This window comes from Silene latifolia, chromosome 9 (genome assembly GCF_048544455.1).
Source record: "Silene latifolia isolate original U9 population chromosome 9, ASM4854445v1, whole genome shotgun sequence".
Classification (NCBI taxonomy): domain Eukaryota; kingdom Viridiplantae; phylum Streptophyta; class Magnoliopsida; order Caryophyllales; family Caryophyllaceae; genus Silene; species Silene latifolia.
In genome coordinates, this window is record NC_133534.1 from 145,095,218 (window position 1) to 145,104,672 (window position 9,455).

General features: G+C 40.1%; 1 non-coding gene across 1 annotated transcript; it reads left to right on the forward strand.

Annotated features, from left to right (window-relative positions):
• Positions 1-8,868: 8,868 nt before the first annotated feature.
• On the forward strand, positions 8,869-8,975 carry LOC141604404 (small nucleolar RNA R71). The gene has a single exon (XR_012526105.1). It is a non-coding gene; the product is annotated as a small nucleolar RNA R71 (small nucleolar RNA).
• Positions 8,976-9,455: the final 480 nt, after the last annotated feature.

A 9,455-nucleotide genomic window follows, 5' to 3' on the forward strand; every position in this document is an offset into this window, starting at 1 on the left:
CAGGTAAGGTACTTGGTCATAGATGGACCATCTACCTACAATGTTATTCTTAGAAGACCATGGTTTCATCTGATGAAAGAAGTTCCCTTAACATATCATCAAGGCGTAAAGTTCCCCACGCCATGGGGAGTAGAGACAATTCGACAAGACCAGGAGAAAGCTAGAGGTTGCTACAAGAAAGCGTTAAAATGCACCGCCAACCCTCCAGCATAGCAATTACATAAGCAGCATGTCCAGGACGAATACATTGAGCCCCCACCCGAGGAGCTAGATCAGATCAACCTGGACAAGCTGCACCCAGAAAGGACTGTGCTAATAGGGGTCGGATGCACAGGAGACCTCAGACAACACCTAATCAAATTCTTGCAAGCCAATATGGATTGTTTCGCGTGGTCCCATTATGACATGACAGGAATAGACTCATCCATCATAACACACAAACTAAGCGTAGACCCAGGATACAAGCTCATCCAGCAGAGACGAAGAAAATTCGCAGCTGAAAGGAATAAGGTGATCAACCAGGAGGTCGACAGCCTGCTAGCAGTGGTTGTACTCACTTGGAGGTTTAGTTTTCGGTACTTGTTGTTAGGAGCACCTAGACCAAAACAATATTTATAGCTTCACAAACAACTCTACTATTAGTAAAGAGGCAAGTAAAGGTCGGATCCCAAGGGACGGGTATTGAAGTGAGATTTTCAATTGCAAGTAGCGGTGTCTAGGGGTGTCACAATTTGGGGTTGGAATAGAAGATCACTAAACTAAATAGCAATGAAAGTAAACAAGCAAGATGATTAAAAAGGGATGTAAGCAATTGATAAAAGGCACTAGGGTGTCATGGGGTCATAGGGGATTCATGGGAATTGATCATACAAACATATTCTCAAATTGAAAGCAAGCAATTAATGTTGTGATGGATCGAGTTGGTTTATATTTTACAATCCTAGCCGAATCGATTAGATTGTACAACACCTACAAGGCGACTTAATCTTCCCTACTCAACTATATGCATGGTCTAATGAGACTCGAGTTGGTTTATGTCTTACAAGTCTCATTGAAAAGATAGGTGATGGGTAAAAAATGCAAGGATTCATAGGCTCGCATTTCATCAAACATAACATGTGCATAAGTTGAGATCACAACAAGCAAGCAAATAAACTATGAAAACATATTAAATTAAGCGTGAATCATCCCCCATGTTGGTTTCCCCTAATTACCCATTAACCCTAGTTAAGGAAACTACTCACTCATTATCATGTTGAACATGCTAGCAAGGTTGTCAATCATACCAACAAAGTAAAACATGATGAATAAATGAAGATGATTAACAATAATTAAAAAGGGATTAAGAGAATTATACCTACTAATGATTCCAATAATAAAGCAAAAAATAATAGAAGTACTTGATGATTGATTGGAAGGTTGTCAATCTCCCAATAATAACCCAAATAATCTTCAATTACCCAAAATGAAAGATGAACAAAAGAGAGATTAAGGAAATAAGATTTGTATTAAGACTTGATTAAAAGTTGATTACAAGATTAAAGAGAGATTAGAATGATATAAACTACACTAAAGATTGATAAGAAGAACATGATTATCTAATTAGACTAATGGGGTATTTATAGTGGGGATTAGGTACACAAATTAGGGTTTACTAAGGGCTTAAATGACGATTAAGTCCTTGAGGAAACGCTCCTCTCAGAAAAATATGCGAGTCTCCTTTTTGCTAGTCTTTCCCGAGGTATGCGCATCCTTCATAGAGCAAGAAGAAAACGGAATAGCTGTAACACAATCCGAGCGTCCAGGGCACGGGACGAGCGGATTGTCTGGCTTTTGGACGAGCGGATTCGTTGGGTGGACGGGTGGATTGTGGCGGTTTTGGACGAGCATCCCTCTGAGGAAGAAGCTCGGATTCCTTGTCTTGGACGGGCGTCGAGAAGGCAATCCGCTCGGATTCTTAGTCAGCTTCCTCCTTTCTTCTTTTCTTCCTTCTTCTTCATACAATCCTTGAGGATTTCGTCGAGGATTCAAGGATCTTTTCTCATCATTGCCCATCTACTACAATATGTACAAAGGCCTTCTAGTCTTGTCTTCTCTTTGATGCCTGGTCATTGAATTCAATCAATTTAGCTCCATTTTGCCATGAAAATGCAAGGTTTGCACTCCTTTCCTACCAAAGGATCAAAACCTCAAAGAATATGCAAAACAAAGGACTAAAGACAATAAATGACCTAAATATGCACTAAAAAGCATGGGAACAAGGCTAATTCGGGGACTAAATATGCTCAAATAATGGTCACATCAAATATCCCCAAACCGAACCTTTGCTCGTCCCGAGTAAAGAGGTGACAAAAACTAGGACCGTTATTTAAACTAACCTAATAGCATAGCCGATATGAGACAATTAGCGGGTCTCACTCCGCCCCTTCAACTCACAATAAGACAACCATGAGGTAGGATGCCTTCTTGCAAGGCAAGGTGGGTCTTGCCAAAATGGCGACACATCCAAGCATTAAAGCACACAAAATCAAGTAATGGATGCATCTAAACAAGAATAGCCACTTTCCTCATCTAAGTGGCGGAAATTATGTACAAGGAAAGCAATTCAAGGGTACACACTCCTTCATAGATGCAATTTCTTTAAACTACTAAGCCTAGAAGGATACCAATAAATCACCTCCAAATTGTGTCAAGCTAGGGTACCTTTGTCCTCAATCGTTAAATGCTTTTGTCAAGAATAGACTTCCTATGGTGTTAGAAACACTGGAGGATCGCGGAATTCCCCCTCTTATCTAGACAAGAAGAAGGGTCGTCCCCTCTCTACCATGCACAAAAATGGATACGATGGATAAAGGGATCGATAGTGTTTGAGTTTCATTTGGGAGTTTGCTTTTGTTGTTGTTTTTCCCCCCAATTTCTTGTGGCATATAACATTTGAGAACACTTTCTTTTGCCATTTCTTTTGATTTTTCGCAATTCAACACTTGACAACTTTTCAACTTTTTGCATTTTTCTTTTGAACATTTTCAAAGTCACCCCATATGTAGTGAGGGTGCCTTATATTTGAAGCATTAGGAGTCTATTTTTGCTCCTCTTTTCATTTGATGCATTTTGCAAACTTTCTTTCACTTTTCATTTCATTTCTTGAACTCAAATCAATTTCTTTTTATGCCCATTCCCTTTGATGACAAAATGTATGGTAGAACATGGATGAATGATGGTTGCATGGTTTCAAGGGTCACCTTGGAATAAACGGTAGCCAAGGAGTTATCACACCACAAGGTACTCTTGACTAGGCCTTAATCCATGGGTCAAAGGATACTAGCATGACACATCCTAGGGTGTTTTACAAGTATTCTAACAAGCAAAGTCTTAAGAAGAAAAAGCATCTACTAGGGCCTATATACACTTGTCAAGCTTCCCAAGTAGACGGTTTCACAAAATTTTTCTAACATGCAAACTACATGCCATGATGCAACTAACATATATACATCCTAATGCATATGATTCTACCGACTAATATGCCAAATAATCTAAATGCAAGTCCTAGATTCACATTGTTTATACCGCATCAATCAAAATAAAGCCACATAGTCATTAACATAAAGAGGAAAAAGGAGATTGGAAAGATCATACCATGCGGTCTTCAATATCCTCATGTCTCGGATGTGGCGTAGTCGATCAATGTGAACAAGGATAGACAAACATAATATATACAAACAATATATACACAAGACTACACTACAAAGGAAATGAACTTGTATTTGGATTTTCAATTTTTTTGTTTTTTTGTTTTTTTTTTCGAAATTTTTGATTTTTTTGGATTTTTGAATAAAAGTTAAGTTAGAATTTCCCATCCCCACACTAATATGGGCATTGTCCTCAATGGCCAATATGATAGGAAATTATGCAAGTATGATGCATGATTTCTATACTAAATGCAAGCTATACTAGGCTACACTACATGATGCATGGGTTTTTGTTTATGACGGAGAGCGTAATTTAGATTACCTCCCGTTGCGTATGCATGTACTTCCCCAAACCGAGATAGACATTATTTCTAATGTCTTAAATTTTGTGGTAGTTCATGCACACAAGAAGCAATGCATGAAACTATATATTGTCATTTGGGATTTTTCATGTGGGAACAATAAAAAGAACACCTCAATGGGGCCAAGGTGTTAGTCCTCGTGTTGCTAGGACTCTCCAAACTATGATCAAGATAAAATAAAGAAAACAAAGAAAGAAGTAGACAAACCTCAAGAGGGTAGGAGCCTCCAAAGTTTGCTAGTCCTCCATCATATCATCATTGTCATCATTTTCCTCCATGGAAGTGGAATCATCTCCACTCTCATCTTCACTTCCTTGATCTTGCTCTTTCCTCATCATCTTCATTAGCCTCTTCTTCTTCATCTACCTCTTCATAAACACCCTCATCATCGACATTCTCATCTTCACCCGGTCTTTCACCCCTAGATGTGCTTGGAAAGAAAACTTCCCTATCCGCCCAACTAGGCAAAGGACATGATGGATCAAGTAGTCCTTGCCTACCTAAATGAAGGAGGGGTGGATATTGGGCCAAGTATGCATCTACTCGATCATTATAAGCTTGTTTATGCATCTGTCTCATGAGGAGAGTCATGTAATCATTTCCCACTTCAACATCTTTGGGTTTGAACTCTTGGTATTTGAATGGGTAGGGTGGTGTGACAATGGAGGAGGAGGGCTCTTCAATCTCGCCCCTTTGTTGACGGATGATATACACGGCGCCCTTGGAAAGTGGAAGAAGGTAGTTTGTTCGATGAGCACTTAATCAGCATATCTTGGAAGGCAAAGTGAAGGATCTAGCATCATTGGTTAGCCACCAATAGTTGGTGTCAAGAGAGTTATGCTTGACCCACTTATACTTGTTAATCATGGCATCCATGTCAATGAGATGACCCCCTTTGATCGCCACATAGGTGTTATCCTTGTTGAAATTTTGATCAAAGTGCTTGGCCAAGAGAGTAACTAGACCTCCATTTATAATATGAGCGGTGCCTTCCTTGCCACAATCAACATTAAGCCATCTTTCCATCAAAAGCCTTAGAGCATTGTAGGGCTTAGTGAATTCCCTTCCTACATTTAAGGCCGACTCAAGTAGAACACAATCGAGCTTGGTGAAGTGATTAGTGCCTTTTCTTGCTATTATAGTATTCCGGATGACCTTGTGCCACACTCTAATGCCCGGATGGTGGACTAATAGAGCGCGACAAGCATGAAAGCTCACAAATTTCTTCCCGGAAATTGCCTCCCAAAGAGAAGCGGGGTCATACTTTTCGGGCATCTTGTGATAATATGGTGTATCACTAAGGCCTAATATCTTACCCAAAACATCAAAGGTGATGCACCTATTCACATTCGCAAGACGAAACTCGATGTATTCTCTAGTCTCTACCTTAGTCACTTTCAATGAACTTAAGAATTCCAAGGTAAGGGAGGGGTATGTCAATTCTCTTATGGTGAACAATTTACCCAAAACCATGGCTTCAAAGAAGGCTTTTGTTTGTTCAAAGACACCCAATTTGTTCAAGGCATCTTCACAAATGAATTTGGTGGGCAAAATGGCTTTCTTAGCATACTTGGCAAATGTATCCCTATGGGAGTTGGAAATGAAAATTACCCCCGGATAGTTGGATAATTGAGCGATTTCCGGAGTTGTTGATGTTGTTGCTTCCAAGGGAGGATCTTGTTGTTGTTGAACTTCCAACTTTGCATTAGAGACCACCATAGCCATTGAAGCTTTCTTTGCTTGAAGGCTTTGTTGCCTTTTCGAAAGTGTCTTTGCCTTGAGTGACTTTATTGCTCCTTTTGTCCTTGCCATTGTTGATTATACCAAGAAAAGATTGAAAATCTTCAATTTCTAATTATACCCAAATCGATTTAAGATGGAAGGATTTTGCTTTGTATTTCAAAAATCGACTCAAAGGTTGAAGATTTTGGTGCTTGGATTGATTATTGTTGCAAAAGGAGTGATTAATTGTTGTTGTAAGGAAGTTTGAATTTGATTATGTTGAATTTGGTTGAGGAAATCTTGTTTTTGGTGATGGAGAGGATGAGGGTTTTGGGGTTTTGGGGTTTATGGGTAGTGTTTAAATGAATGAATAAATGAAATGAATGTGGGAAGGTGTATTAAAACACCCGAAAAATTCAAAACAGCAGGGGAAGACGAGCGGATTCCTGTCGGGACGCTCGGATTCTGCTTAAATTGGCTTCAGGAAAACTCGCCTAAAGACGAGCGTCTTTCAAAGAAGACGAGCGGATTCTGAATGTGGGACGAGCGGCTTTCCTCAAAGACGAGCGGATTCTCTTACAGGAACTTTGCTTAATCTGCACTGGCAAAAAGACGAGCGTCTTTCTGCAAAGACGAGCGGCCAGTTTCAGACGAGCGTCTTCTCAGCTTGGACGCTCGGATTCTCTTACAGACCAAAATTTTTGATTTTTGCAGCTCATTTGGACGGACGGATTCTTCCACAGGCGCTCGGATTCCTATAAGACGAGCGGATTACTCTTAAGCCGCTCGGATTCCTCCTGGTCTACCCGGATTCAGGTCCATCCGTGCACTTGCATATCCCGTGTCATTTTCATTCTTCAAATCCCGTGTTCTTCATTGTAGGGGCACTACAAAGGCATGAATAGCCTAGGCAATTGCTATCCCCACACTAAGTTAAAGCACTACACATCAATAAAATCATTAGTCCCTCCCTCACTTCTCTCAAAAAATGATGAATATCTTGATCAAGGCACAAAAATCCATAAATGACAAAAATGCAATGTAAGAATTAAAATGCAAGTTAGAGAGTTAGAAATATTTACAAATGGTGGTTTGGAGAGGACTCCACCAAAATCTCATCCTTAGTGAGATGTCATGGGGGCATGTTCAAGGTGTTGTTGATGTTACTCAACACCTTGAAGAAGTAGTCAAAAGCTTGTTCATTATCATGATAAAGATCCTCAATAGATCTTTGCACTTGTTGTCCTTCATGTTGGTCTTGATCGATAGCATTACTAATATAGGGATTGAAAATCCCTTCAAACTCATCGTCCCAAAGACCACATACTTCGTCTACTTGATCATTAAAAATCTCTTGAGTTGATAGAGACAACTCTCCTTCTTTCTTGTTTTGGCCAATGAGGCCATCCTCTTCACTTGTCATGGGTGAGCTTTTCAAGCTCTCTTTGTCGCTGTTCACTTGCTCTTTTGATGGAGCATCATCAACTTTCTTTTTCCATTGGAATTCCGACTTCTTCCTTTCATCCTTCCGGCTATAATGATCAACCATAAAACATGGTTAATGCAAACGAGGAGCTCTCATGGTCTTGTCAAGATTGAAAGTTATGCTCTCATCTCCCATCTCTAGAGTGAGCTCTCCATGCTTCACATCTATCACCGCACCTGCGGTGTGCAAGAAAGGTCTACCTAGAATGATTGGAATATTGGAGTCTTCTTCCATGTCAACAATGACAAAGTCCACCGGGATGAAAAATTTCCCAACTCTTACGGGAACATCTTCCCATATCCCTAATGGTGTCTTCGTCGATCTATCGGCCATTTGGAGTGTGATATTGGTACATTTAAGCTCTCCCATCCCTAACCTTTTACTTACCGAATACGGCATAACACTCACACTAGCCCCTAGATCACATAGGGCTTTGTTGATCGTTGTATCGCCAATGGTACACGGTATTGAGAAGCTTCCCGGATCTTTAAGTTTCAGAGGTGAACTCCCTTGAAGGATTGCACTACTCACCTTAGTGAAGGCGATAGTCTCAAGTTTCCGGATCGACTTCTTTTTCGTAAGGTTGTCCTTCATGTACTATGCATAGGCCGACACGTGATTGATTAATTCCGTAAAAGGAATCGAGACTTCCAATTCTTCACAATTTCCATAGATTTTCCAAGTTGGTCATCAAATTTGGGCTTAGCTTGACGACTTGGAAAAGGAAGTCTAATCACAATGGGTTCCTTCTCCTTGACCTTGTGTTCATTTTTCTTTGAAACTTCTTCTTTTGATGGTTCTCCATCCTTGGAGTTTTGCACAACTTCTTCTTTGTCACTAGCTTCCACAACTTTATCCTCAACTTGCTTCTTTGGTGCTTCATACCTCATACCACTCCTCAAGTGAATGGCACTAACCGTTTCATGTATCGGGGGATTACTTTTGCATTTGAAGGATCGCTTTTTGAACATCAAAACCTTGGTTATTTTGTTGATTGTATGGAGTTTAATTTTGGTAACCTTGGTTTTGGTTGTAAAAGGGTCTTTGATTTTGGTTTCTCATGGGAGGTGGGGTGTATGTTGGTTGAGGGTTTTGAACATTTTGGCTTTTGTATGAGAGATTTGGGTGGAATTTGGTGTTTTCATTGTAATAATTTGAATAAGGGGTACCACTCTTGTATGCTTGAAAAGTATTCACTTGTTCATTTGTTCCCTTACATTCACTTTGGTCATGTCCCAAAGTTCCACAATTCTCACATATCCCACTTGGGATTGATGAAGATGATACCATGGCATTAACATGATGCTTTGGTGATTTTGAGGCTTCTTCAAGTTTAGCCATAGCCTTCTCAAACTTTAGGTTGATGGTATCAATATGAGCACTAAGTTGAGCACCCAATTGAGTAATAGAGTCCACTTCATGCTTTCCTCCTCTAGTAGCCTTGCGAGGTCTACTATATTGTGAATTATGGACCGCCATTTCCTCAATCTTGTTCCAAGTTTGATTATCGTCAACTTCGGTGAACATACCATTTGATCCCATGTTGAGAATGTTTCTTGAGTCTTCATAAAGACCATTCCAAAATTGTTGTACCAAGAACCACTCGCTAAGTCCATGATGAGGACATGAGCGACAAATTCCCTTGAACCGCTCCCAAGCTTCATACAAAGATTCTTCATCTCTTTGCTTAAAGCCCGTAATTTGAGCTCTTAGCATGTTAGTCTTTTTCGGTGGGTAGAACTTTTTGTAGAAAGCTAGAGCCAACTTCTTCCAAGAGTCAATTCCGAGAGTAGCCTTATCAAGGCCTTTCAACCATTGTTTTGCGGTGCCAATTAGAGAAAAAGGAAATAAGACCCATCGAATTTGGTCTTGAGTTACACCGGTTTGTGAAATCGCATCACAATAGTCACAAAAAGTCTCCATGTGAGAGTGAGGGTCTTCACTAGGCATCCCCCCAAATTGTCTTCTTTCGACTAATTGGATAAATGCGGATTTGGCAATAAAGTTTCCGGTTAAGTGTTGTGGTGTGGGAGTACCATTGGGTTGGTTCTCCTCGGTTGGTACGGAATGTGATGAAAATTTAGGCATTGTGGGTTGATTTTGTGTTGGATTTTGTGTTGGGTTCTCCTCACCTTCTCTTGCAAAAGGGTTGACGAACTCAATAGTGTTTGGTTGAATATCTACAACCTCACCAAT